We start from the raw sequence: 21,951 nt of genomic DNA, 5'->3' as shown, positions 1-21,951 counted from the left end.
GCTCACAACCCTGCATTCTTTAGAGAGCGGTGAAAATGGCCATCATATTTTGTTGTATGAAAATAAAAAAACAATCCCGATGAATCTCCATCCTGCCGACCTTCAACAAAATATCAACATCAATTACACTCATAACTTGGTCATGGCTAGCATGCTATTTAGACGTGCACGCAACTGACGCAAGTACACACACGCTCCAATAACCAATTATGATTGCCAAAAGACAGTGGTTTTAGCCTCTGTGTTGCTCCAAACAGAAGAGCCCTGTTGTAGCCTACATGCACAAAACCAAATGAATAGCCAGCTTATTCTAATTTTCGAGTAGCCTAGTTTATCCGTTCACATCACTGAAGAGTTCGGTCTGATGCGACAAGTTGCTTACGTCGAGGGCTCGGTGTGAGAGATAGATAGAGGAACGGACCGGCAGACAGAGCGAACGAGCGCTCGCGCAACTGGAGGGGAGGGGGAGACGCATTCTCACCGAGTACACACACGCATTGGCTACATCTACTGTAGACAAATTCGTGTTTCAGTGATGTGTCTGTGTATCCGCTGTATATCTGTTGAAACCATTTCATCATATGGCTGAGTTATGTTTAGTAGGGAAATTACGTACAGTTTCTTACACGGTATTTTTTTCACGTAATTTTGTCTTATTACCCCCCTGTTTGTTATTTCGATAGGCCGTTATTTTGTCGTCCACCCCCTCTCTCTCTTTTTCTCTCCATCTCCTTTCCCTCTCTTTGGGAGTGCGACGCTCTTCGAATAAGCTTCTGAAATAATAAGCCTGCAGGTAAGACTTCTCTATAAAATTCTTTACATTCGAGGGTTGTAATATTGGTTATAATATTGGTCATTTTGTAACCGCTTGTATTTGGTGTAACGAAAAACCAATCAATCGATGGCAATTTGCAAGCTACATTCCCCTGCCAATTCGTTTCACACTGCTCGCAACTCACTAATCGTCTGTGTCTGCCAATTTAAAACTGTAACAGAACATGAATGTAGGCAATTAAACATCCGATTAATGTGCATTTGTTAATGTGCATACAAGTGCATACAAGAGCAGAAATGATGCTTCGAATGCAACTACATATCCTCATAATATCGCGTTTGAGCGCGGGCGACAGCGCATCCATATAAATCCGTTTATACAGGTGTTATAATAAGCGTGTATGAGAATGTCCTGCACATTTTCAGTGTGTTTGAAGTCATAGTGTGTGAACGTGTATTTGATCCTCAGTCAAACGAGTTCTCACGCACTATGCCGGTTGGTCGGTCGCGTAACACTAAGCGTCCATTTTCCACCGTGGAGTCAGTGGAGTCAGTGTGATGTGTATACTGTATTAATGAATGCACTGCGGTCCGCATCGCTGTATTTCAGTCTCTCCATGCTCTCCGTCGCGGCTCTGTCTGTCGTGCTGTATCGAACATGTGTCTGTGTGGCGTTGCTTTCATAACATCCATCCTTCACACTGTCTCTCTCTGCCGGAATGCTCCAGAGCGCCAATAACAATGGAAGCCTATCATATTAGTTTCATGCTGTAGCCTAAATGCACCGCATGATCGTATGGCATGTCATTTGTGACCATCTTGTTTTGAGGCCTCTGCCTCTTCTCCCCAGAGGACCACCACACATGCCGCACATAGGTTGTTCAATCATTAATTCTCCATAGGATTATGAAAGCTGAGGTGGAATGGAGTGCCCAAGTGATATTTCACATGAGTGTGTGTTTGAGTGACTAGAGTGCAGAACAGCATCTATGGTATGTCATGTAGCTCATAAGTATTTGTGTTTTTTCTCTATAAATGGCCATTTGCTCAGTTGTCACCAGCATAGGCCTCTCTCTCTCTCTCTCTCTCTCTCTCTCTCTCTCTCTCTCTCTCTCTCTCTCTCTCTCTCTCTCTCTCTCTCTCTCTCTCTCTCTCTCTCTCTCTCTCTCTCTCTGATGCAGCTCTGCTAGTCATGGGTTCAAGCCTTAGAATTAACAGGCATTCAATTCCAAGCAATGTTCAACTACATTTGGACTGGGAAGCCTATACCATTTGCAATGACGGATTACTTGACGATTATATCACGCCATCTCTCGGAATTCACCACCTTTCCCAGTAGCCTATTCCTACACCTGCTACAGGGGAAAATTATGTTATTCCACTATGTTGGCTGGAGCGGGAAGAATCATGAGGGATTTTGGAGCTGAACTGTAAGGCCATTCTGTCCATTGTATTGCTATGGTTCATTCTGCAGCTCTGTTTTCTCCTGACCCCGCAGCATCCCCCTCAGACATGCTCTCTGTATTTTTATTTGTTGTTCTGTGATGATGTGTGTGACTGTCCAGAGGGGCCTTGCTCTTCCATGCATGCAGCCATCTACTGCAGCTGCAGCACTGTCAGGAACCATGCCATTGCATCATCTGACCTCTTGATGTAATAACGTAGTCCAAGGTGTTGTGCTGATACCTTCAGAATCCACTGCAATATAGAGATTTATATGGGGGTCATAATTTATAGCGTAATTACTTTCTCCTGATTTATTTCCCCCAGAATATTAGGACTGTGGTCTGTTCCAAACACCCTCTCTTATAGCAGCCCTGTATGATAGAGCAGGGGTTCCCAAACCTTTTCACTCGGGCCCCCCTTCCAGCGTTGGGGAACATCCCGCGTTATAAATAGCTCTCTGCAATGACTAACATGGCAAGAGGAACTGATGATGCACTACCCAATTTCGAAATTGTACCTTGTGCATTCTACTATTACAACATTAAAGAGTAAGTTTAAAGCCGGACTAAGTTCCTTAAAAAATAAAAGTAATAATAATAATAATTTGGGGGAGGGGGACCCCCGCGCCCCCCCTGCCGACCACTCGCTCCACAGTTTGGGAACCACTGTGATAGAGCACCTATGGAAGTTGAGCTAGCTGGATAGACTTGCAGTGCATATAGGAACCCTCCACATTGAGAGCTGTTTGATTTATTGTCACTCACCAAACTGCTTCTCAATTGTGTGTTGTTCAGTGTTCTATGCAGGAAGGTAAAATCCATACTACTACGCTGGTGTATTGGTGAGACCCAGTAAGATAAGGATCCATGTCAACTCAACCCATTGACTCTGTGATTTAACAGTGAGCCTGCTACAGTTTGTCTATAGCACTAATCAACTAGTTGAATCAGGCAGGGGCGCAACTTTCACTGAGGACGGGGGGGAGGGGGGGACGGGGGGGGACAGATCCCCCCCACATTCTGAAATTGCATTTGAGTCCCCCCCCAGTTTTAAAATTGGAATGAGATACAAAATAAGGCAACAGTGTGCTTTAGGACCATGAGGACGCCTCAGAGTGGTCGGGTAGGCTGTTTGTAGTGTTTATCCCACTGGATAAAAAAAAAAACATTATGTCCCCCCACTTCTAAAACCAAAGTTGCGCCCCTGGAATCAGGTGTGTTGTAGATCTGCAGGTCTCCCATAGATAATCAATAATAGATATGTAGTACCCCCATAGATATTACATTTACATTGAACAGATATTACAGTTTGATCAGTTTGAGGTTTAATGTCATAGTCAGTTTACAACAAACCAAAGGGATCTTCTGACAATTACACAGAGACATCCAGGCCGCCATGCATCCAGCACCTCTTTAAACGGCATGCTAGATATGTGTTGCACACTAATTAATCAAACTTTTCCTAGGTTTTTAAGAGAAAGTGTAATTCTTTATGACATAGGTTTATAGAGGGCCTTGCTCCCTATCAACTTCACTTATCTCACTCTCAATCTGTCATCTGTTGTGCTCTTACTGTTCCCGGTGTTACTGAGGCATGGCCAGGCCTCTGCTCTGTCTAGCTCTGCTGCCTGACTGACTGGGGATCATTATAGGCCACTGACCCATGTCCTCCTTCCTTCTCTGTTTGAGGACATGGTTTCCAGGTTGAACTGCATGAGGTGTTGGGTCTTTCCAGCTAGGAAATGTGGCTCCAATTGGTTTCTGTTGGTAATCTTTTTGTTGGGCAGGTTTGAATATACATTTTTGTCAAAAATGACTAATTGCTTTACATTGAAAGGGGGCAACTCACTTCATCCAATATCAATGTGGAACACCCACTACCCAATGAGGAGCACTGGCCTAGGTGTAAAATCCAAAGGGAAATACTGACCACCAAGCTAAACTGATATCAGCCAACTTATGGGTGGCCTAGAACAGTTCCTCTCACTCCCTCTCTTTCTCTCTTTAGTGAAATGCAGTAGTTGAGTTCTGCAATGATCATCATTTCTGTCATGCAGCAATTGTTCAGAGGATCAATGCCTTTGTAGTAGGGCTGCCTTTTATGACTATGGCTCTGGGCTCTCATTCTTCTCTCCAGTCTGTCCTTAACCAGTCTCTCCTTACCCAGTCTCTCCTTACCCAGCCTCTCCTTAACCAGTCTCCCCTTACCCAGCCCCTCCTTAACCAGTCTCACCTTACCCAGCCTCTCCTTACCCACTTTCCTTACCCAGTCTCTCCTTACCCAGCCTCTCCTTAACCAGCCTCTCCTTAACCAGTCTCTCCTCACCCAGTCTCTCCTTACCCAGCCTCTCCTTAACCAGTCTCTCCTTACCCAGCCTCTCCTTATACTGTAACCAGTCTCTCCTTATACTGTACCCAGTCTCTACTTCTCTTCAATCTCTCAGTCTCTCCCCAGTCTCTCTCCAGTATCTCCCCCAGTCTCTCCCCAGTCTCTCCCCAGGCTCTCTCCAGTCTCTCCCCAGCCTCTCCCCAGCCTCTCTCCAGTCTCTCCCCAGTCTCTCCCAAGTCTCTCTCCTATCCCTCTCCAGCCTCTCTCCAGTCTCTCCTCAGTCTCTTTCCAGTGTCTCTCCAGTCTCTCGTCCCCAGTCTCTCTTCACTTCCCCCAGTCTCTTTCCAGTCTCTCTCCAGTCTCTCCCCCAGTCTCTCTCCAGTCTCTCTTCCAGTCTCTCCAGTCCCTCCCCAGTCTCTCTCCAGTCTCTCCCCAGTCTCTCTCCACTCTCCCCAGTCCCTCTTCAGTCTCTCTCCTCAGTCTCTCTGTAGTCTCTCACCAGTCTCTCCCCAGTCCCTCTCCAGTCTCTCTCTCCAGTCTCTCTCTCCAGTCTCTCTCTCCAGTCTCTCTCACCAGTCTCTCTCTCCAGTCTCTCTCCAGTCTCTCTCACCAGTCTCTCTCTCCAGTCTCTCACCAGTCTCTCTCCAGTCTCTCTCTCCAGTCTCTCTCCTCTCCACTAGGGCTGAGAAACACTGAATCCTGACCTGCACTCTCTACGGTCTCAGACCCACAATGGAGGGATACACATTAGTGTTGCACAGTATACCGAAACGTCAGTACTTTTTCCGATACTAGAACATGAAAAACAGTTTGGTACTAGAAAAACGGTTCAGTACTTCTGTCAAATGTGTCTCACGTCGTTTACTGATTGAGAGAGGATCACATTTTTCTCTCAGCGCAGCCAATGTCCGCTTATAGTGCGAGCGCATCATGCCTGCTCCACTTACTCATTGCTAGCTCTAGCCTGTCCTGAGAAAACACTGCACTCACTGGGAGTCTGGGCTGCATCACCAGTTATGCTGCACAGAAGTTAACACACTTGAATAATGCAACACGGCATGTAGAAATGTTTAAACTGTTAATTACTGTTCGCATAACAATGTCCATTACAGACTAGAACACTTGACAATGCAAGAAGATACCAGTAGCTTCCAACTTTGTAGGCTAACTTTCCTTGCTAGCTCTTGTTTGTGACAAAGCAAAATATTACAGATTTTCAAAGCTGCTTTCCTCATCTTTGCTCCAGCCTAGAACTGACTGTGTGTGTGAATGACGTCATGGGTCTTAAAGAGACAGCATTAACTTTTATAAAATAAGTCCCAAATGGAAGGGAAACATATTGAAATCAGCCAAAACAAGCTCAATAACTCAATGTATGCACACACTCCTATTGAATATGCATTCACCTGCATTGTGAATAGGCCTAGGCTACGTCTTGGTTTACCCAGTTTATCAATGGCGCTTTACCATTCACATAAATTATTACCAATATGTTGTTATGTAGGCTAGTTAGATTAGTAAAAAACTAAGTCAAATTGATCGTATGATTGTATAATTTATTCATTAATGCATACATTCAAAAATAAAATAAATGTAATGATATTGAACTCAAAAGATCTGTCTGGATCAAGTGCCAATCTGTGACTTTGGCTAATACACTTTATATTTTTTTGCAGTGGTATTGTTTTGGTGTCGTTTTGGTATTGAGTATCGTGATGGTATTGAGTACCGTGATGGTATTGAGTATCGTGATACTAAACCTGGTATCGGTATGGAAGTAAAAATTCTGTTACACTAATACACATCTATAGCAACTGTGCTATAGAGCCACAATGGAGGGACACATGTACCTGTACTATAGAACCTTAAATTCGAACTGACAGCGTTTTAACTTCTTTGCAGATATGAAACAAACAGTCCAAAATATCAAATTCCCAGTTTATGCTACAAAACCAACTTTATAAGAGGTTTTAAAAATAGGTTCTATTTGACTCAACATTCCATGACGTACACTAAGGCATTGTTGGCAGAATAGATGGATGCAGTTCAATGCATGATTAATATAATTCACCAATACATTTCTTGGTAGTCCAAAACATGTTGCTATCAGGTTGTAAATCACAGCTGGCCTGGTACATTGTTTGCTGGCGCGTTCAGGATGCACTGTTTCAGTTTCAATGACTCAATATTTTTTGACAAAACGGACGAATGTAACTAAGGCTGGGAATGTCAATACAATCAAACTAGCAAGGGCAATGATCACAAGTCAGTCATAACGTGGCTAATAGGCTAGCGTATCTATTTATGTAGCAAGCCAAAAACACAGAGCCTAACTTTAGCTAGATAGCTAGCTATCTATTTAGCTGCTACGAGGACATCATGTCATTGAAGGAGTGGGTGAGTGACTGACTTTTTCCCCTTGTATCGTTTTCGGTGGCTACACAGCTAGAGATGCACGTGTCATTTGGTTAGCTAGCAAGAAATGTGAATAGCTTTGCTAGCTAGCTAGGTATGCTGAACGACTGTTATCCAGTTAGCATATCTCTTGCATTCGCAAATTCACACTGGTTAGATATCTACTCCAATTTCAGACCACTCTTGTCTGAGTGTGCCAGAGTGCAGAATAACTGATTAATTTACGAACGTGCAAGACCCCCTGAATATGACCGGTGTCAGTAAAAAAAAAGTTATAGTTAGTCAAGAACGCTCTAGATAACATGTTAACAGCCTAACCAGCTCTGCTAGGGCGAGTAAAACAGGTCAGTGAGGCATTCTCTCATTTGTGTCTGGAAGTAGTTAGCAAGCTAGCCAACTTTAGCTGGGTGCTTGGTTGGGACAATGCAGGCATTGGCAGTGTTAAGTTGCATCAATTCAAATCTGGTGTTAGGAACAAAAGAGGTCAATACACGTCTTCTAAATAGACTAGTATTTTAATTAATGCAAAACCTTCAATGGTAAATATGATGTTCGTATATACGGGCTCCCTGAAATACCTCGCAGGGCATTCAGAGAACTAATCCATTGTTTCAGATTGTTCTTCAAATACTCTTGACAGTTCTCAGTTCCCGCTCTCTGCTGGTCAATCAGAGTAGACGCTGAGCGTGGTTTAGACTTACTCAGCCAATCCGTTGGCGCACAGGCTAGTCCCAGTCCCTTGGCGCATCCCTGTTACCAGGCATACGTTCTTATCATAACAACCTGTCATGGTGAGAAGAGCCAGCTCCCCTAGACACCATTCCTACGTCCAAGGATGGTTCACAGATCACAAAGGACCAGTATAGTCTAGTATTTGGAGACACAAATTATTATCTTATCTTACCCCCTAAAACAGCTCTTCACATCAATCACAGCTTGCCAGGTAAAACAACCTACATCAGCCCAGTCTAGAATGCATTCTTTCTAAGTTAGTCATCCCATCAATTATGAGAAGAATAAATCCCCCACAGCAGGCAATTCTCAGAATGACGAGCAGGCTATCCCCCATCGTTTATCAGTGCAATGTTGACGGCCAACAAGCTGAACAAGTTTGAGAGGGTTTATCTAATGTTCCTTTGTTAGATTTTAGCTCATCTTGCTCTGGGCTAGCATTAGTTGTTGATCTTGTAGTTGTTGATGTGCATATAGGGAAAGATAGCCTACCTTTTCATGGTTGTTTGATCAATAGGACTGTAAAGTTCCCAAATTTAAGAGGACTTCCATGGTATTTAGCTACATATTTGCAGAAATCGATTCAAGTGTACAGTTGAAGTCGGAAGTTTACATACACCTTAGCCAAAAACCTCAGTTTTTCACAATTCCTGACATTTAATCCTAGTAAAAAATTCCCTGTCTTAGGTCAGTTAGGATCACCACTTTATTTTAAGAATGTGAAATGTCAGAATAATAATAGAGAGAATGATTTATTTCAGCTTTTATTTCTTTCATCACATTCCCAGTGGGTCAGAAGTTTACATACACTCAATTAGTATTTGGTAGCATTGCCTTTAAATTGTTTAACTTGGGTCAAACATTGCGGGTAGCCTTCCACAAGCTTCCCACAGTAAGTTGGGTGAATTTTGGCCCATTCCTCCTGACAGAGCTGGTGTAACTGAGTCAGGTTTGTAGGCATCCTTGCTCGCACACGCTTTTTCAGTTCTGCCCACACATTTTCTATAGGATTGAGGTCAGGGCTTTGTGATGGCCACTTCAATACCTTGACTTTGTTGTCCTTAAGCCATTTTACCACAACTTTGGAAGTATGCTTGGGGTCATTGTCCATTTGGAAGACCCATTTGCGACCAAGTTTTAACTTCCTGACTGATGTCTTGAGATGTTGCTTCAATATATCCACATAATTTTCCTTCCTCATGATGCCATCTATTTTGTGAAGTGCACCAGTCCCTCCTGCAGCAAAGCACCCCCACAGCATGATGCTGCCACCCCCATGCTTCACGGTTGGGATGGTGTTCTTTGGCTTGCAAGGTTACCCCCTTTTTCCTCCAAACATAACGATGGTCATTATGGCCAAACAATTCAATTTTTTTTTCATCAGACCAGAGGACATTTCTCCAAAAAGTACGATCTTTGTCCCCATGTGCAGTTGCAAACCGTAGTCTGGCTTTTTTATGCCGGTTTTGGAGCAGTGGCTTCTTCCTTGCTGAGCGGCCTTTCAGGTTATGTCGATATAGGCCTCGTTTTACTGTGGATATAGATACTTTTGTACCCATTTCCTCCAGCATCTTCACAAGGTCCTTTGCTGCTGTTCTGGGATGGATTTGCACTTTTCGCACCAAAGTACGTTCATCTCTAGGAGACAGAACGCGTCTCCTTCCTGAGCGGTATGACGGCTGCGTGGTCCCATGGTCTTTATACTTGCGTACTATTGTTTGTACAGATGAACGTGGTACCCTCAGGCGTTTGGAAATTGCTCCCAAGGATGAACCAGACTTGTGGAGGTCTACAATTGTTTTTCTGAGGTCTTGGCTGATTTCTTTTGATTTTCCCATGATGTCAAGCAAAGAGGCACTGAGTTTGAAGGTAGGCCTTGAAATACATCCACAGGTACACCTCCAATTGACTCAAATTATGTCAATTAGCCTATCAGAAGCTTCTAAAGCCATGACATCATTTTCTGGAATTTTCCAAGCTGTTTAAAGGCACAGTCAACTTAGTGTATGTAAACTTCTGACCCTCTAGAATTGTGATACAGTGAATTATAAGTGAAATAATCTGTCTGTAAACAATTGTTGGAAAAATTACTTGTGTCATGCACAAAGTAGATGTCCTAACCGACTTGCCAAAACGATAGTTTGTTAACAATAAATGTGTGGAGTGGTTGAAAAACAAGTTTTAATGACTCCAACCTAAGTGTATGTAAACTTCCGACTTCATCTGTATTTTGTGGCTTTTGCAGAATGCATGCTAATGATCTAAAGTCGCTCTGTTGAAACTGCCTGTATACACACAGTCCAGTTCAAAGTGAATGATGGCAGGCTCTTGTGGCAAATGACTTGTTTGAATATAGGCCTACTGTACCTCTGATTGGCTATGGCGCACTGGTCTGCGTAGACTCCGGTCCTGGGATACGTGTACCTGTACTACAGAGCCTTAATGGAGGGATACATGTACCTCTACTATATATCCTTAATGGAGGGATACATATACCTGTACTATAGAGCCTTAATGGAGGGATACATGTACCTCTACTATAGATCCTTAATGGAGGGATACATATACCTGTACTATAGAGCCTTAATGGAGGGATACATGTACCTGTACTATAGAGCCTTAATGGAGGAATACTATGCAGTATAACTATATAAGGGGGAAACTTAATCTCTCGTGGACAGATTCTCGTGGACAAATGAAACGGCAAGAATCTGTCAAGGCTCACGTAGATTTACATTGGGGAGAACAAGTATTTGATACACTGCTGATTTTGCAGGTTTTCCTACTTACAAAGCATGTAGAAGTCTGTAATTTTTATCATAGGTACACTTCAGCTGTGAGAGACGGAATCTAAAACAAAAATCCAGAAAATCACATTGTATGATTTTTAAGTAATCAATTTGCATTTTATTGCATGACATAAGTATTTGATACATCAGAAAAGCAGAACTTAATATTTGGTACAGAAACCTTTGTTTGCAATTACAGAGATCATACATTTCCTGTAGGTCTTGACCAGGTTTGCACACACTGCAGCAGGGATTTTGGCCCACTCCTCCATACAGACCTTCTCCAGATCCTTCAGGTTTCGGGGCTGTCGCTGGGCAATACAGACTTTCAGCTCCCTCCAAAGATTTTCTATTGGGTTCAGGTCTGGAGACTGGCTAGGCCACTCCAGTTGCCCTGGCTGTGTGTTTTGGGTCGTTGTCATGCTGGAAGACCCAGCCACGACCCATCTTCAATGCTCTTACTGAGGGAAGGAGGTTGTTGGCCAAGATCTTGCGATACGTGGCCCCATCCATCCTCCCCTCAATACGGTGCAGTCGTCCTGTCCCCTTTGCAGAAAAGCATCCCCAAAGAATGATGTTTCCACCTCCATGTTTCACGGTTGGGATGGTGTTCTTGGGGTTGTACTCATCCTTCTTCTTCCTCCAAACACGGCGAGTGGAGTTTAGACCAAAAAGCTCTATTTTTGTCTCATCAGACCACATGACCTTCTCCCATTCCTCCTCTGGATCATCCAGATGGTCATTGGTAAACTTCAGACGGGCCTGGACATGCGCTGGCTTGAGCAGCGGGATTTTGCGTGCGCTGCAGGATTTTAATCCATGACGGCGTAGTGTGTTACTAATGGTTTTCTTTGAGACTGTGGTCCCAGCTCTCTTCAGGTCATTGACCAGGTCCTGCCGTGTAGTTCTGGGCTGATCCCTCACCTTCCTCATGATCATTGATGCCCCACAAGGTGACATCTTGCATGGAGCCCCAGACCGAGGGTGATTGACCGTCATCTTGAACTTCTTCTATTTTCTAATAATTGCGCCAACAGTTTTAGCCTTCTCACCAAGCTGCTTGCCTATTGTCCTGTAGCCCATCCCAGCCTTGTGCAGGTCTACAATTTTATCCCTGATGTCCTTACACAGCTCTCTGGTCTTGGCCATTGTGGAGAGGTTGGAGTCTGTTTGATTGAGTGTGTGGACAGGTGTCTTTTATACAGGTAACGAGTTCAAACAGGTGCAGTTAATACAGGTAATGAGTGGAGAACAGGAGGGCTTCTTAAAGAAAAACTAACAGGTCTGTGAGAGCCGGAATTCTTACTGGTTGGTAGGTGATCAAATACTTATGTCATGCAATAAAATGCAAATTAATTACTTAAAAATCATACAATGTGATTTTCTGGATTTTAGTTTTAGATTCCGTCTCTCACAGTTGAAGTGTACCTATGATACAAATTACATACCTCTACATGCTTTGTAAGTAGGAAAACTTCGGCAATGTATCAAATACTTGTTCTCCCCACTGTATGTGATTACAAGCAGCAGTAGTTCCTGGTTTGGGATTTTCCTCATTGATTATTTGGACGAATCAAGATTGGCAGTGCATAAAACTGGTGCAGTGATTTTCTAGCCGTGTGCGGATGATAAACGGTTTCCACTAGATTCCACAGCAACAAAGTCAAAATTGAATATATCGTAAAAATTCATGAAAACAAAAATTTGCTTTTTTGGCCATGATTAGCGAAAGGGAGGGGTTTGGCCGAGTTTTTCATCCCATTCTCACTCTGGTCTCAGATCCACAATGAACGTCTGTCTCAGAGCCCCAATGGAGGACTTCACACACTGCAGTGTAAATACATGCATCACCTGTGTTTTCCTCTCCTGGAAATGAACTAGCTGGTGTATTGCATGATGTGGTGGTACTGTATATCAGTGTGATGAATCAGCCCTATGGTATCAGAGACATAAAGCCCACCCTGCCTGTGTAGAGTCACTGAGTGTAAAGAACAGAGATAAAAGACTTCACAGGACCGCCTCCTCTGACTGACTGTCATGCTCAGTGGACCACAGTCACACAACATGGGGCCTGTGCCTGTATGTGTGTGTGTGTGTGCCCGCGTGTGTGTGCTCGTGTGTGTGTGCGTGGGCCCATGACAATGTAGTTGGTTAAAGCACTTTCCAATGATCTACTGTAAAGTGATGGCGTGCTAATGGTTTAAATGTTTAGATGATGTTTATATTGATTGAATAATGTTTAGATTGTGATGGTCGTTGTCTGTATGTTTGTGTGTGTGTATATGTTAGTGTTTGAGTGTGTGTGTGTGTGTGTGCGTGCGTGTGCGTGTTTCTGTGTGCAGGCCAACATTGCTCTTGTTTGTGTTTTCTTTGTATCATCCTATGACACTCTTCACAAGCATATAATACTCCGTTTTACAGTGTAAAAGTGCTGATCAGTGGTCATATAATACTCAGTTTTACAGTGTAAAAGTGCTGATCAGTGGTCATATAATACTAAGTTTTACAGTGTAAAAGTGCTGATCAGTGGTCATATAATACTCAGTTTTACAGTGTAAAAGTGCTGATCAGTGGTCATATAAGACTCAGTTTTACAGTGTAAAAGTGCTGATCAGTGGTCATATAATACTCAGTTTTACAGTGTAAAAGTGCTGATCAGTGGTCATATAATACTAAGTTTTACAGTGTAAAAGTGCTGATCAGTGGTCATATAATACTCAGTTTTACAGTGTAAAAGTGCTGATCAGTGGTCATATAATACTCAGTTTTACAGTGTAAAAGTGCTGATCAGTGTTCATATAATACTCAGTTTTACAGTGTAAAAGTGCTGATCAGTGGTCATATAAGACTCAGTTTTACAGTGTAAAAGTGCTGATCAGTGGTCATATAATACTCAGTTTTACAGTGTAAAAGTGCTGATCAGTGGTCATATAATACTAAGTTTTACAGTGTAAAAGTGCTGATCAGTGGTCATATAATACTCAGTTTTACAGTGTAAAAGTGCTGATCAGTGGTCATATAATACTCAGTTTTACAGTGTAAAAGTGCTGATCAGTGGTCATATAATACTCAGTTTTACAGTGTAAAAGTGCTGATCCCCCCCGCCCTTCCTTCACCCGACAGTTGGCTGCCATCTGACAATGGCCCATGGAAGCTGCACCTAAACTATATCAAAACTAATTTCACACATAGGCCTATAATAATAGATGTAGCCTAAAGACAAGATTAAATTGACAATAGTCTGATGGGTGACAATATTATCAATTGCTTTGTGAATGAAGAGACTGCAGTGCAGTGTGGGTAATTGACAAAGGGAAGAGAGCTTACCAGAAAGCAGGTTCGAAGGTTTCTAAAACACATACATTTGCCAAGCAACTCTTAAAATTAAGCCAAGGGCTCTATTTCAAAATACATTTTTGGGGGCCTCCTGAGTGGCGCCGCAGTCTAAGGCACTGCATCGCAGTACTTGAGGCATCACTACAGACCCAGGTTCGATCCCAGGCTGTGTCACAGCAGGCTGTTACTGAGAGACCCATGAGGTGGCGCACAATTGGCCCAGCGTCGTCCGGGTTAGGAGAGGGTTTGGCCGGCCAGGATGTCCTTGTCCCATCGCACTCTAGTGACTCCTTGTGGCGAGCCGGGCGCCTGCAAGCTGACTTCAGTCGCCAGTTGTACGGTGTTTCCTCCAAAACCATTGGTGCGACTGGCTTCCGGGTTAAGTGAGCAGTGTGGCTTGGCAGGGTCGTGTTTCTGAGGACGCATGGCTCTTGACCTTCGCCTCTACTGAGTCCGTATGGGAGTTGCAGCGATGGGACAAGACTGTAACTACCAATTGGATATCATGAAAAAGGGGTAAACAATATTATTATATTTTTTTTGGGGGGGTAGAATATTACATCCACTATTCCATGTGTTCTATAATTGAGCACTTGCAGCAGCATAGTCATAGGCTACTAAGCACAGACTAGTAACATAATACAATTTAAAATATGCTATTCTGTTAATTTGAAATACAATACAAAAAAATATGTTTCTTAAGACCTGCCTTAATGAAGAATATTTTTTTCATATTCTAAGGTTACCGAAGACCTTCATAAACATAACCAAAGGACAATTTTTGCAATAGCATATATTAAATGTATTTATTAGGCTGTTAGAATGCATTGGCTCAGAACGGGATTGCTCGATGTTAATAGTCAGAGTAGAGAAACACAACATTTTGTACGACTAAATTCTACAAAGAACCAGCAAAAAAAAAGGACCATATGCATTTCAGGTAAAATAACAACCCAATGTTCATCTACTAGGATAAATTAGCTAGCAATAGCAAGCTAGCAAAATGTCCATGAATGTCCATGTGTATTTTGACATGCTCCCAAACTAATTGGTTATAATATAATATATAATATGCCATTTAGCAGACGCTTTTATCCAAAGCGACTTACAGTCGTGCGTGCATACATTTTTGTGTATGGGTGGTTCACAGTTGGTTTTGCTATTTTAACCTGCGTGTCATGATCACATCTGGTGTGGATGGAAAATCAATATGTGCGCAATAGGGCATGCGGACACACACGCGTGTAGTCAGTATGTTACTGTGGGAGCCTCTCAGGTGTTGACTGTCTCCCAGCCAGGCCTCTGCAACTGAAGATTGCTTTAGAAGTTCCAGGATTCCCTTAACTACAGATCTAGGATCAGACCAGTTTATTCCAAGTCCTAACCTTTTCCGTAGGGAGATGAAACCATCTGAACCTGTATCAGTGGTTAGGGGAAATGTTGGGTTCCTGGGGGTTCCTGATATCTTTGTTGATCCATGTGGGATATTTCTGGTGTTTGAATCACTTTCAGCAGTGTCTTTCAGCAGGGGTTGGCCTCTACTCTATTTTCATTCGGTTGCACAAAATCATTTCTCAATTAATTAACTCAATTTTCAAAGCATGTCCTTTATTGGCCACATTCAAATGTGTTCTATGTAGCATCTGTAAATTAGAGAGGCACATTCCAAGGGGGCCAGTGCTGTTCAACCAAACCTGTATTCCAGTATTTTGGTGATCAGTCAGAGATATAGCATTATTCTTCCAGGTCCTGTTTGATTGATGTGCTCTGTGACGAAATGTTATCCACTGGGTGAAACAAAAATGAATCTCAAATGCTTATATAATTGTTTCTTTCTCTCTGCATGTACATTTTACTTTTTGCATGTGCGCACGTGTGTGTGTGCGTGTGTGCATGCATGCGTGTGTCCGTGCGTGCACATGTGAGTGCGTGTTTGTGTGTGTGTGTGTGCGTGTGTGTCTGTCCTTGTGGAGCCTTGCTCAAGGTGCCAGCTGTGTAGACCCAGGAGTCAGGACAAGGCTCAGGTGTTCCAGCTCAGCCTCCTCCTCATGCTAGTCTCACATCTGCAGCCTGATCTTACACACTACCCTCCCTGCTCGTAATGACTATGATGCTTTCAGTTGGTCTGTGTGTTGGATGTTGATAATGTTGTTGTAGTCTTATGAGCCAGGCTTCTATGTTTCTTATTTATGCTCTCAGAGACTTGGCTAGTGAATGAGACTAATGTCACAGAGAAGCTATAGACAGTTTCTATCCTATTCTCTGTTATGTTCTAATGTATTTTATTATATTCTCTGTTAGGTTCTAATGTATTGTATTATATTGCTTCTATTGCTTTGTCATTTGAGCACTGTAGATTCCGCAAAGTATCGCTCATGAGGAATCTATTTTCAGTGCCTATCTATAATTGTATCATTGAGGGATGCTATCATGCCATTGACATAAGTAGAATTGCATAACAGTGTATCTTAGCAGATTTCGTCCTCCTCCCTTATGGAACACAGACTAAGGTCCTGAGAGATTGACGCATATATAGTGCCTTCAGAAAGTATTCAGACCCCTTGACTTTTTCCACATTTTGTTACGTTACAGACTTATTCTAAAATGGATGACATAAAAAAACTTCCTCAGCAATCTAAATCAAATCAAATCAAGTTTTATTGGCCACATGAGCCGAATACAACAGGTGCAGACATTACAGTGAAATGCTTACTTACAGCCCTTAACCAACAGTGCATTTCTTTTTAATAAAAAAGTAAAATAAAAGAACAACAAAAAAGTGTTGAGAAAAAAAGAGCAGAAGTAAAATAAAATAACAGTAGGGAGGCTATATATACAGGGGGGTACCGGCTAGTTGAGGTAGTTGAAGTAATATGTACATGTGGGTAGAGTTAAAGTGACTATGCATAAATAATTAACAGAGTAGCAGCAGCGTAAAAAGATGGGGTGGGGGGGCAGTGCAAATAGTCCGGGTAGTCATGATTAGCTGTTCAGGAGTCTTATGGCTTTGGGGTAGAAGCTGTTGAGAAGTCTTTTGAACCTAGACTTGGCACTCCGGTACCGCTTGCCGTGCGGTAGCAGAGAGAACAGTCTATGACTAGGGTGGCTGGAGTCTTTGACAATTTTGAGGGCCTTCCTCTGACACCGCCTGGTATAGAGGTCCTGGATGGCAGGAAGCTTGGCCCCAGTGATGTACTGGGCCGTACGCACTACCCTCTGTAGTGCCTTGCGGTCGGAGGCCAAGCAGTTGCCATACCAGGCGGTGATGCAACCAGTCAGGATGCTCTCGATGGTGCAGCTGTAGAATTCTTTGAGGATCTGAGGACCCATGCCAAATCTTTTCAGTCTCCTGAGGGGGAATAGGCTTTGTCGTGCCCTCTTCACGACTGTCTTGGTGTGTTTGGACCATGATAGTTCGTTGGTGATGTGGACACCAAGGAACTTGAAGCTCTCAACCTGTTCCACTACAGCCCCGTCGATGAGAATGGGGGCGTGCTCAGTCCTTTTTTTTCCTGTAGTCCACAATCATCTCCTTTGTCTTGGTCACGTTGAGGGAGAGGTTGTTATCCTGGCACCACACGGCCAGGTCTCTGACCTCCTCCCTATAGGCTGTCTCATCGTTGTCGGTGATCAGGCCTACCACTGTTGTGTCGTCTGCAAACTTAATGATGGTGTTGGAGTCGTGCCTGGCCATGCAGTCATGGGTGAACAGGGAGTACAGGAGGGGACTGAGCACGCACCCCTGAGGGGCCCCCGTGTTGAGGATCAGTGTGGCAGATGTGTTGTTACCTACCCTTACCACCTGGGGGCGGCCCGTCCGGAAGTCCAGGATCCAGTTGCAGAGGGAGGTGTTTAGTCCCAGGATTCTTAGCTTAGTGATGAGCTTTGAGGGCACTATGGTGTTGAATGCTGAGCTGTAGTCAATGAATAGCATTCTCACGTAGGTGTTCCTCTTGTCCAGGTGGGAAAGGGCAGTGTGGAGTGCAATAGAGATTGCATCATCTGTGGATCTGTTTGGGCGGTATGCAAATTGGAGTGGGTCTAAGGTTTCTGGGATAATGGTGTTGATGTGAGCCATGACCAGCCTTTCAAAGCACTTCATGGCTACAGACGTCAGTGCTACGGGTCGGTAGTCATTTAGGCAGGTTATCTTAGAGTCCTTGGGCACGGGGACTATGGTGGTCTGCTTGAAACATGTTGGTATTACAGACTCAGTCAGGGACATGTTGAAAATGTCAGTGAAGACACTTGCCAGTTGGTCAGCACATGCTCGGAATACACGTCCTGGTAATCCGTCTGGCCCTGCGGCCTTGTGAATGTTGACCTGCTTAAAAGTTTTACTCACATCGGCTACGGAGAGCGTGATCACATAGTCATCCGGAACAGCTGGTGCTCTCATGCATGCTTCAGTGTTGCTTGCCTCGAAGCGAGTATAGAAGTGGTTTAGCTCGTCTGGAAGTCTTGTGTCACTGGGCAGCTCGCGGCTGTGCTTCCCTTTGTAGTCTGTAATAGTTTTCATGCCCTGCCACATCCGACGAGCATCAGAGCCGGTGTAGTACGATTCAATCTTAGTCCTGTATTGACTCTTTGCCTGTTTGATGGTTCGTCGGAGGGCATAGCGGGATTTCTTATAAGCGTCCCGCTCCTTGAAGCGGCAGCTCTACCCTTTAGCTCAGTGCGGATGTTTCCTGTAATCCATGGCTTCTGGTTGGGGTATGTACGTACGGTCACTGTGGGGACGACATCATCGATGCACTTATTGATGAAGCCAGTGACTGATGTGGTGTACTCCTCAATGCTATCTGAAGAATCCCGGAACATGTTCCAGTCTGTGCTAGAAAAACAGTCCTGTAGCTTAGCATCTGCGTCATCTGACCATTTTTTAATTAACCGAGTCACTGGTGCTTCCTGCTTTAGTTTTTGCTTATAAGCAGGAATCAGGAGGATAGAGTTATGGTCAGATTTGCCAAATGGGGGGCGAGGGAGAGCTTTGTATGCGTCTCTGTGTGTGGAGTAAAGGTGGTCTAGAGTTTTTTTTCCCCTGGTTGCATATTTAACATGCTGGTAGAATTTAGGTAGAACGGATTTAAGTTTCCCTGCATTAAAGTCCCCGGCCACTAGGAGCGCTGCCTCTGGATGAGCGTTTTCCTGTTGACTTATGGCCTTTTACAGCTCATTCAGTGCAATCTTAATGCCAGCATTGGTTTGTGGTGGTAAATAGACAGCTATGAAAAATATAGATGAAAACTCTCTTGGTAAATAGTGTGGTCTACAGCTTATCATAAGATACTCTACCTCAGGCGAGCAAAACCTCGAGACTTCCTTAGTATTTGATTTTGTGCACCAGATGTTTTTTACAAATATACACAGACCGCCACCCCTTGTCTTACCGGAGTCAGCCGTTCTATCCTGCCGATGTAGCGTATAGCCCGCTAGCTGTATGTTATCCATGTAGTCGTTCAGCCACGACTCGGTGAAACATAAGATATTACAGTTTTTAATGTCCCGTTGGTAGGATAACCGTAATCTTAGGTCATCCAATTTATTCTCCAATGATTTAAGATTGGCTAATAGGATTGATGGGAGCGGCAGTTTACTCGCTCGCTGTCGGATCCTTACAAGGCACCCCGACCTACGTCCACGATATCTCTGTCTCTTCCTCATGCGAATGACGGGGATTTGGGCCTTGTCGGGTGTCTGTAGGATATCCTTCGCGGCCTCCTCGTTGAAGAAAAAATATTCGTCCAATACGAGGTGAGTAATCGCTGTCCTGATATCCAGAAGCTCTTTTTGGTTATAAGAGACGATGGCAGAAACATTATGTACAAAATAAATTATAAATAACGCGGAAAAACACACATAATAGTACAATTGGTTAGAGGGCTGTAAAACGGCAGCCATCTTCTCCGGCGCCATTTGGTTAATCTACACACAATACCCAATAATGACAAAGTAAAACAGGTTTTTAGAAATTATTGCAAATGTATTAAAAATAAAAAACAGAAATACCTTATTTACATAAGTATTCAGACCCTTTGCTATGAAACTTGAAATTGAGCTCAGGTGCATCCTGTTTCCATTGATCATCCTTGAGATGTTTCTACAACTTGATTGGAGTCCACCTGTGGTAAATTCAATTGATTGGACATGACCTTGAAAGGCACACACCTGTCTACATAAGATCCCACAGTTGACAGTGCATGTCTGAGCAACAACCAAGTAATGAGGTCGAAGGAATTGTCTGATGAGCTCCGAGACAGGATTGTGTCGAGGCACAGATCTGGGGAAGGGTACCAAAAAATGTCTGCAGCATTGAAGGTCCCCAAGAACACAGTAGCCTCCATCATTCTTAAATGGAAGAAATGTCCTTCCTAGAGCTGGCCGCCCGGCCAAACTGAGCAATCGGGGGAGAAGGGCCTTGTTCAGGGAGGTGACCAAGAACCCGATGGTCACTCAGACAGAGCTCTAGAGTTCCTCTGTGGAGATGGGAGAACCTTCCAGAAGGACAACCATCTCTGCAGCACTCCACCAATCAGGCCTTTATGGTAGAGTGGCCAAACGGAAGCCACTCCTCATTAAAAGGCACATGACAGCCCGCTTGGAGTTTGCCAAAAGTCATCTAAAGGACTCTCAGACCATGAGAAACAAGATTCTCTGGTCCGATAAAACCTAGATTGAACTCTTTGGCCTGAATGCCACCACGGTGAAGCATGGTGGTGGCAGCATCATGCTGTGGGGAGGTTTTTCAGCAGCAGGGACTGGGAGACTATTCAGGATTGAGGCAAAGATGAACGGACCAAAGTACAGAGAGATCCTTGATGAAAACCTGCTCCAGAGCGCTCAGGACCTCAGACTGGGGCGAAGGTTCACCTTCCAACAGGACAATGACCCTAAGCACACAGCCAAGACAACGCAGGAGTGGCTTCAGGACAAGTCTCTGAATGTCCTTGAGTGTCCCAGCCAGAGCCCAGACTTGAACCCAATCTAACATCTCTGGAGAGACCTGAAATTAGCTGTGCAGCGACACTCCCCATCAGTATGCTTCAACAAAGTACTGAGTAAAGGGTCTGAATACTTATGTAAATTCTAAAAACCCGTTTTTGCTTTGTCAATATGAGGTATTGTGTGTAGATTGATGAGGGAGAAAAAACGATTTAATCAATTTTAGAATAAGACTGTAACGTAACAAAATGTGGAAAAAGTCAAGGGGTCTGAATACTTTCCGAAGGTACTGTAGATGGACATGTGATTCCTGACTGGCTTTTAGAGAAACCAACATATTGTGGAAGAAATTCGAAACCTTGGGACTATAAGGTTCTATCTGACATTTTTGTGAAAAATGAGTTTGTCACATACAATTTATCTTTAGATGGTTCTTCATATGTCTGTGAAGTTAGATTTTTGAAAAAGAAAATTTTAAGTGAAAAAAAATGAAAATGGAAAGTTCTATCTGCATAAAGCCATTTGAACGTGATGCTATAAGGTTTTATCTTCAATCCAATCACAAGCCTGAACAAATACAGATGGACCAATCAGAACATGTGTCTTTGCCATCTCCCTCTAAGTATGGTCTAGGCTAGTCTAGCCAGCAGCAATGGCACGTAAGCAAAAAAACAACAGTCAGAAACCTTTAAATAAATTATGCTGTCACATCGTTGTTCAGTGATGACTAATTCATCTAATGAAAATAATAGATTTCTTAATGTATTTGATGATGTGTTCTGACTCTATCTTGGTAGAATAGTGCTGTTGAATTATGTATTCAAATAGCTAGAGTCTTCTTAAAAACTGAACATGTCTAATTCAGAAGTGTCAGATGGAACCTTATGGCTTACCCAGATTGACATTTCAGAGCCACAAGGTTCTATCTGCGATTGCATCCCCCTAAAAAATTATTTACAAATGTCTCAGGATTTTGATACTCTGCACTTTAGGTACATTTAAGATGAGGACCTTAATGGGTTATGAAAGAACAATTCAGTACAAAACAGTTCTGAGATCTGGGATGTGAAAACTTTGATGCTCACTATCTCAGAACTACAGTATGCTTTGCGCAGATAGAACCTTATAGTCCCAAGGTCACGAATTGACTCTGAACTCTATCTCTGACTGTGAATCTCTGTTTAACTGT

General features: G+C 43.4%; 1 protein-coding gene across 2 annotated transcripts in view; it reads left to right on the top strand.

Annotated features, from left to right (window-relative positions):
- The first annotated feature begins 244 nt into the window (after positions 1-244).
- LOC121542930 (voltage-dependent calcium channel gamma-4 subunit-like) overlaps positions 245-21,951 on the top strand; it is a 37,982-nt gene continuing 16,275 nt past the window's right edge. For both annotated transcript variants that reach the window (XM_045226679.1, XM_045226678.1), the window contains exon 1: positions 245-793. The gene's annotated coding sequence lies outside the window, so the exon portion shown is untranslated. The remainder of the gene's footprint in view (positions 794-21,951) is intronic.

The sequence above is a fragment of the Coregonus clupeaformis genome, chromosome 17 (genome assembly GCF_020615455.1).
Source record: "Coregonus clupeaformis isolate EN_2021a chromosome 17, ASM2061545v1, whole genome shotgun sequence".
NCBI classification, from domain to species: Eukaryota; Metazoa; Chordata; class Actinopteri; order Salmoniformes; family Salmonidae; genus Coregonus; species Coregonus clupeaformis.
This window is presented reverse-complemented; position numbering and strand designations above follow the sequence as displayed.